Below are 5,774 nucleotides of genomic sequence, written 5' to 3'. Positions count from 1 at the left end.
TGTGTGGGTCCCGTCCCTATCCTTTTGTCTCTGTTTATTCATTTTTCTTTTGCCCTACCGAGCTACATGGGGACTTTCTTTCCTTTTGGGAGGTCTGAGGTCTTCTGCCAGCGTTCAGTAGGTGTTCTGTAGGAGTTGTTCCACGTGTAGATGTATTTCTGGTGTATCTGTGGGGAGGAAGGTGATCTCCGCGTCTTAGTCTTCTGCCATCTTCCCCTCGTCCCCCCCCCAGAGTAACTTTTAAATGCAATCAGTACTCACGAACAAAAAGGTGGAAACTTTTTGGAAATTCCTGGCAGCAGCCAGGCTTGAGCTGTGAGGCTGACACATCTGGGGTTGGGCTGGGACAGTTAGATGACTGGATCCTCTCTCCACCTAGTCTCCTCCTCCAGCAGGATGGTGCAAGCTTGTGCATGTGGCTCCATCAACAGTGAGTAAACAGACACCAAAAAAGAAAAAAACAGATGAAAGCTTGTCATTTGTGACAACATGGATGGACCTTGAGGGCATCATGCTAGGTGGAATAAGTCAGACAGAAAAAGACAAATACCATATGACTTCACACGTGTATGGAATATTAGAAAACAAAGAAAATTCATGAACAATCCAAACCAAAACAGACACATAAATACAGAGAACAGAATAGTGGTTACCAGATGGGGAGGGGAGTGAGGTAGGGCAAAATAAGTAAAGGGTATCAACTGTAGGGTGATGTATGGAAACAGTTTTTGGCGGAGAGCAAGCTGTAGGTTATACGGAGGTAGAAATATAATGTTGTACACATGAAACTTACGTACCTCAATAACATCAATCTTTTAAAAAAAATGGGTGAGTTTTTCCGCCAAGAAAGGGGAGGCTGGACAGTTCCAGAAATTTACCAAAGCCTGCACCAAACTATGGCTGGGAAGTGTGTGTGTGTGCAAGTGTTATAAGAGCATTGGTTATAATTCAGAAGAAGATTCTCAAAAGTTTAAAAGAATGAGGACAGGTGCTCTCTTCAGCAGCACAGGTACTAAAATTGGAACCATTCAGGGAAGATTACCATGGCCCCTGTGCAAGGATGACAGGCAAATTCATGTAGCATTCCATATTTTTATATAAAATAGGTAATCAACAAGGACCTACTGTATAGCACAGGGAACTCTACTCAACACTCTGTAATAACCCATATGGGAAAAGAATCCAAAAAAGAATAGATATATGTACATGTATAACTGAATCACTTTGCTCTACACCTGAAACTAACACAACGTTGTTAATCACCTATACTCCAATATAAAATTAAAAAAAAAAAAGAATGAGGACGAGATCTCCAAGACCCTTTCCAGCTCTGTAATCCTATTAAAAAATAAATATCGATAAAAGTCTTAGCAAAACAGACAAAACAAAACAGAAAAAAGAAAAAACAGTAAGTGGAAATGTAAGACCTCTTAAAGACCAGGCATGAAACCGGTACACTGCTATTTTCATCACATTGCTAGTCAAAGTCAATGGCAAAGCCAGCCCAGATGCAAGGGATAAGGAAACAGATTCTGCTTCTTGATGGGAGGAGCTACAAAGAATTGTGGCCATGTTTGCTGTCTACTACAACTACTTAAGGAAAGTGATCACTTCCAACAAGAATAACCTAGTATGACCCTGTATTCTTCAGGGTACCCAGACTCTAAAGATGAGCTTACATATGAAGATGGATCAATTAAATAGTATATAAGAATTAAATCCCAGACTTGGGATTTGGACTTGGGCAGAACAAAGGCAGAACTGAGACCCTTAGCCATGATTCTTCACCACTCAACTCAAAGAGCAGCTCTTCCAAGTTGTTATTCATATGCCCAAACCAAATATTACCAAGTACCTTCCTTTGAGCCCCCCTAGCAATACATGTGTCATCTGCAATAGTCCTTATCTTACCCTAGTATGTAGTAAAATCATTTTTCTACCTTGATCCCCTAGTCTCAATTTAGGCTACTTGAGGACAGGCACTGCAACTTGTCAATCATTACATCTCCTAAGCATCAGGCACAGGAAGCACAATGGAGCACACTTGCTACACTTTAAAGACATTTGCATGGATATTTATAACTAAATTTGGTCTCTAGTTTTTTTTTCTATTGTGCTAGATTTGGCAGACTTTTTAAAGAATGTGTATCTGCCTGATAAAAATAATTTGGAAACTTTCTGTTTTGTACCATTAAATCATTCAAATATGGTAAATTATATGGCACATTCATGTAGGCATCTTGGATTGAAAGTGTATAGCTTGCTGCTCCTCTAATCACCCTAGTTGCACCTTAGCCATTTTCTTTTTTGTTTTGTTTTTTTAAATATTTATTTATTTGGCTGTGTTGGGTCTTAGTTGTGGCACGTGGGATCTTTGTTGCGGAATGTGGGATCTCTTTAGTTGCAGCATACAGAATCTTTAGTTGCGGCATGTGAACTCTTAGTTGCGGCATGCATGTGGGATCTACTTCCCTGACCAGGGATCGAACCTGGGCCCCCTGCATTGGGAGCATGGAGTCTCAGCCACTGGACTACCAGGGAAGTCCCCACTACTACCTCAGTTTAAACAAATAGAGCCCAGTAAACAAGGAAACCATTTTCACGAGGACATGTTTCTCATGACGTCTTGTTACCCGATGCACAGTGCCAAACAAACCGAAATCAGAGTTTGGAGCAGAGAGAGTTTTATTGCAGGGCCATGTAAGGAGACGGGTGGCTTGTGCCCCACAAACCCCAAACCCCTTGGAGGGTTTCAGCAAAGCACTTTTAAAGGCAAGGTGAGGGAGGGGCGTGGTCAGTTGTTGCAAACTTCTTGGTGTCAGAATCCTTTGTTCTTACATCTGTCCATGTAGGTCAGGTCATGATGTTTCTGTAAACCTCCAACAAGACAAATGTTATTCTCTGTTCTGCCACTTCTTATCTCTATATGTGAATGGACTCTTAAAGTTCTAAAGCCTTGAGAATGAGTTATGCTGTTTATTGCAGGCTATAGGCAACATCCTTTTTTAAAAAAATTATTTTATTTATTTATGTTTAGCTGCATTGGGTCTTCGTAGCTGCACATGGGCTTTCTCTAGTTACGGCGAGCGGGGGCTACCCTTTGTTGCAGTGCACAGGCTTCTCATTGTGGTGGCTTTTCTTATTGCGGAGCATGGGCTCTAGGTGCATGGGCTTCAGTAGTTGTGGCATGCAGGCTCAGTAGTTGTGGCTTGTGGGCTCTAGAGTGCAGGCTCAGTAGTTGTGGTGCATGGGCTTAGTTGCTCCGCGGCATGTGGGATCTTCCCGGACCAGGCCTCGAACCCATGTCCCCTGCATTGGCAGGCGGATTCTTAACCACTGCACCACCAGAGAAGTCCGATAGGCAACATCCTTTTACAAAAGGTGCAAAGCCAGAACGACTAAGCACAGGAAGCAGAGCACAAAGGTTTAAACTAAAAGGAACAGATCTAATATGGAGTCAGATTTGTTCTTCCCTATTACAGTCTCACAGCATTCTTTGGGACTTTAACTTACGTTTCAAAATACATATATCAATAAAATATATAAAGTCACTCATTTCCAGTTTTGGAATCCACCCTGTGAGGAACACCTCCTCTGGCAAGTGGAGAGTAGCAAGATGAAGTGCAAAGGGGAAGAGTGTGAATGGCTGTGGTTCTTCTGTGTCTCCACTACCTTAGCCATTTTCTCATTGGGCATCATCTGCTCTGTACCAACCCCTCCCCACCCCCATGCATCTACATATTACAGGAACACAGAAATTGTACATGTAGGGCTACAAAAGTCAAATGAACATCATGTCACTGTGAATAGCAGGTATCTGAAAGCTTCCATGTTCACCTTCAAGTTGGGGAACAAATTAGAGAAAGAAAAGGAGTGTCACAGGCTTTGGAGAGCATGTTATACTCCACTGCTAAGTGAAAAATGCATTTGCTGAAAGCAAGCTGCCACGACTCATGAAAAGCTATCAGGGCTCTGAGTCCAATTAGAGAGAAAAATATCAGTAGTGATCCACTGCCTCGTTAGAGGAATTCATGTTCCTGATACAGTTCACAATATTCTTAGAGTTTTTCTTAATCATTTTCTGGAAAAATTGCACAGCCCCAACTCTCCCAAATTGTGTAGTTAAATTGAGATCAGTAGTTTAACAATGAAGGGAGTTACAAATCAATCTCATCAAAGAGGAAAACACATCCCTTGGATAGAAAGTGAGCAAAAATACCAGCCAGACATCTCACTCTTGTCAGATATTCACATGTTTATTTTATCTCTTTAAAAAATCTATGTGAGGACCATAATCTTCCAGTTTTCATTCAGACCTGAATATCAAAACAGGTATCTGGTTCCATTTTTCTTGTTTTGATAAATAAAACTGTGCCCTTAGGTTTAGAAGACTTAAGTCTGTGTTCCAGCTCTCTCTTACTCGCCTCATGACTTGAGAGAACCATGTCACTTCCCTGAATTGTTCTTCATCTTTGAAAAGAGATTGGACTTGCCAGTGTGTGTGCTTGATATATATATGGCTATCAAACAATTATGTGTAATCCAGCAATTACATATAATTAAGCAATTACATGTAGCAGACACTGGGCCAAGTGCATCAACTCTGTGTCTCTGCTTTTTAGAGACAAGGATACAGGGGCTTAGAGAGGTTTAGGTACTTTTGCTCAATCTTAACTCTTATTCAGAGCCACGTGAAACACAAGCTCTTGACCTAGAAAGACTCTAGAACCAAATAAATTTGGGAAATACCACATCCTATATTCTCCTTTTGGGAATTTACATTTCACATTAGTTTAATGAAAGGTTCTGGGAAGTCCTGAAGCAAAGACACCAGTTTATCCCAGCGTTTTTCAAATAGTTTGGTTACAGAACTGTCTTTTTCATGTAATACCTAGCAACATCCCAAAGGATAATCAACTAAGAATCAGAAAATATTTGAGTTCCAGTTCTAAACATAAGTTCTTAAATGTATCACTTGAAAATCACTTAAACTTTATAAGCCTCGGTTTTCATTACTAAACTAGTGAAACACCTACCTCAGCAAAGCATGTATATGAATTAAATAAGATGCCATATGGGGAAGCTTTTTTATAAATAATGAAATATTACACAAATACAATGTGTTATTATCATTAATTCAGTTCTTTGGACATGAAATATGAGAAATGGTCATATTTCACTCAGTCATTCATAAAACCCACTCCTTTTTCTCTCTTTTTTTTTTCATAAAACCCACTCCTTTTTCTCTCTTTTTTTTTCTTTAATCGTCAAGTCCACTCCAAAACACTATCCAAACAGCAAAATAATTGAATCCCATTAAAGGCCTTTTTCTCTTATACTCATTTTACATGAGTCTCTATTCAATCTTGACATTTTAAATGATTACCCTAAAAATTAATTCTATAAAATCCACAAGTCTTATTTGAGACTGCTTTAAATTAAATACATACATAAGCCTGGTATTGTTTCAACAAATTGATAAACACATTACCTGTGCATAACCAACTGTGTTTTAGAAGTTTAGCACATCTAATTTTTTATTCTTGTTGCTCGTCACCTGTTTTTTTCCTACTATTGCTATCATGTTCTATATCTCCTCTACCTATTCTAAAACACTGCTATTTCACTACTGTGTGTTGAATTAAGATTGAAAATTCAGCATGAGAAAAATCCTTCTCTAGATTCAAGGAGTTTAATGATCAGAGTACTATCAAGCATTGTGTGTGTGTACTATGGCCTGCAGACCAAACCAAATCCTACCTTCCTCCTGTTTT

At 39.6% G+C, this 5,774-nt stretch overlaps 1 non-coding gene across 1 annotated transcript; it reads left to right on the top strand.

Annotated features, from left to right (window-relative positions):
- The first annotated feature begins 988 nt into the window (after nucleotides 1-988).
- Nucleotides 989-1,095, top strand: LOC117195884 (U6 spliceosomal RNA). The gene has a single exon (XR_004475780.1). It is a non-coding gene; the product is annotated as a U6 spliceosomal RNA (small nuclear RNA).
- Nucleotides 1,096-5,774: the final 4,679 nt, after the last annotated feature.

Source organism: Orcinus orca, chromosome 10, assembly GCF_937001465.1.
Source record: "Orcinus orca chromosome 10, mOrcOrc1.1, whole genome shotgun sequence".
Taxonomy (NCBI): Eukaryota; Metazoa; Chordata; class Mammalia; order Artiodactyla; family Delphinidae; genus Orcinus; species Orcinus orca.
Note: the sequence above shows the minus strand (reverse complement) of the source record. Positions and strands in the feature narration are given on the sequence as shown.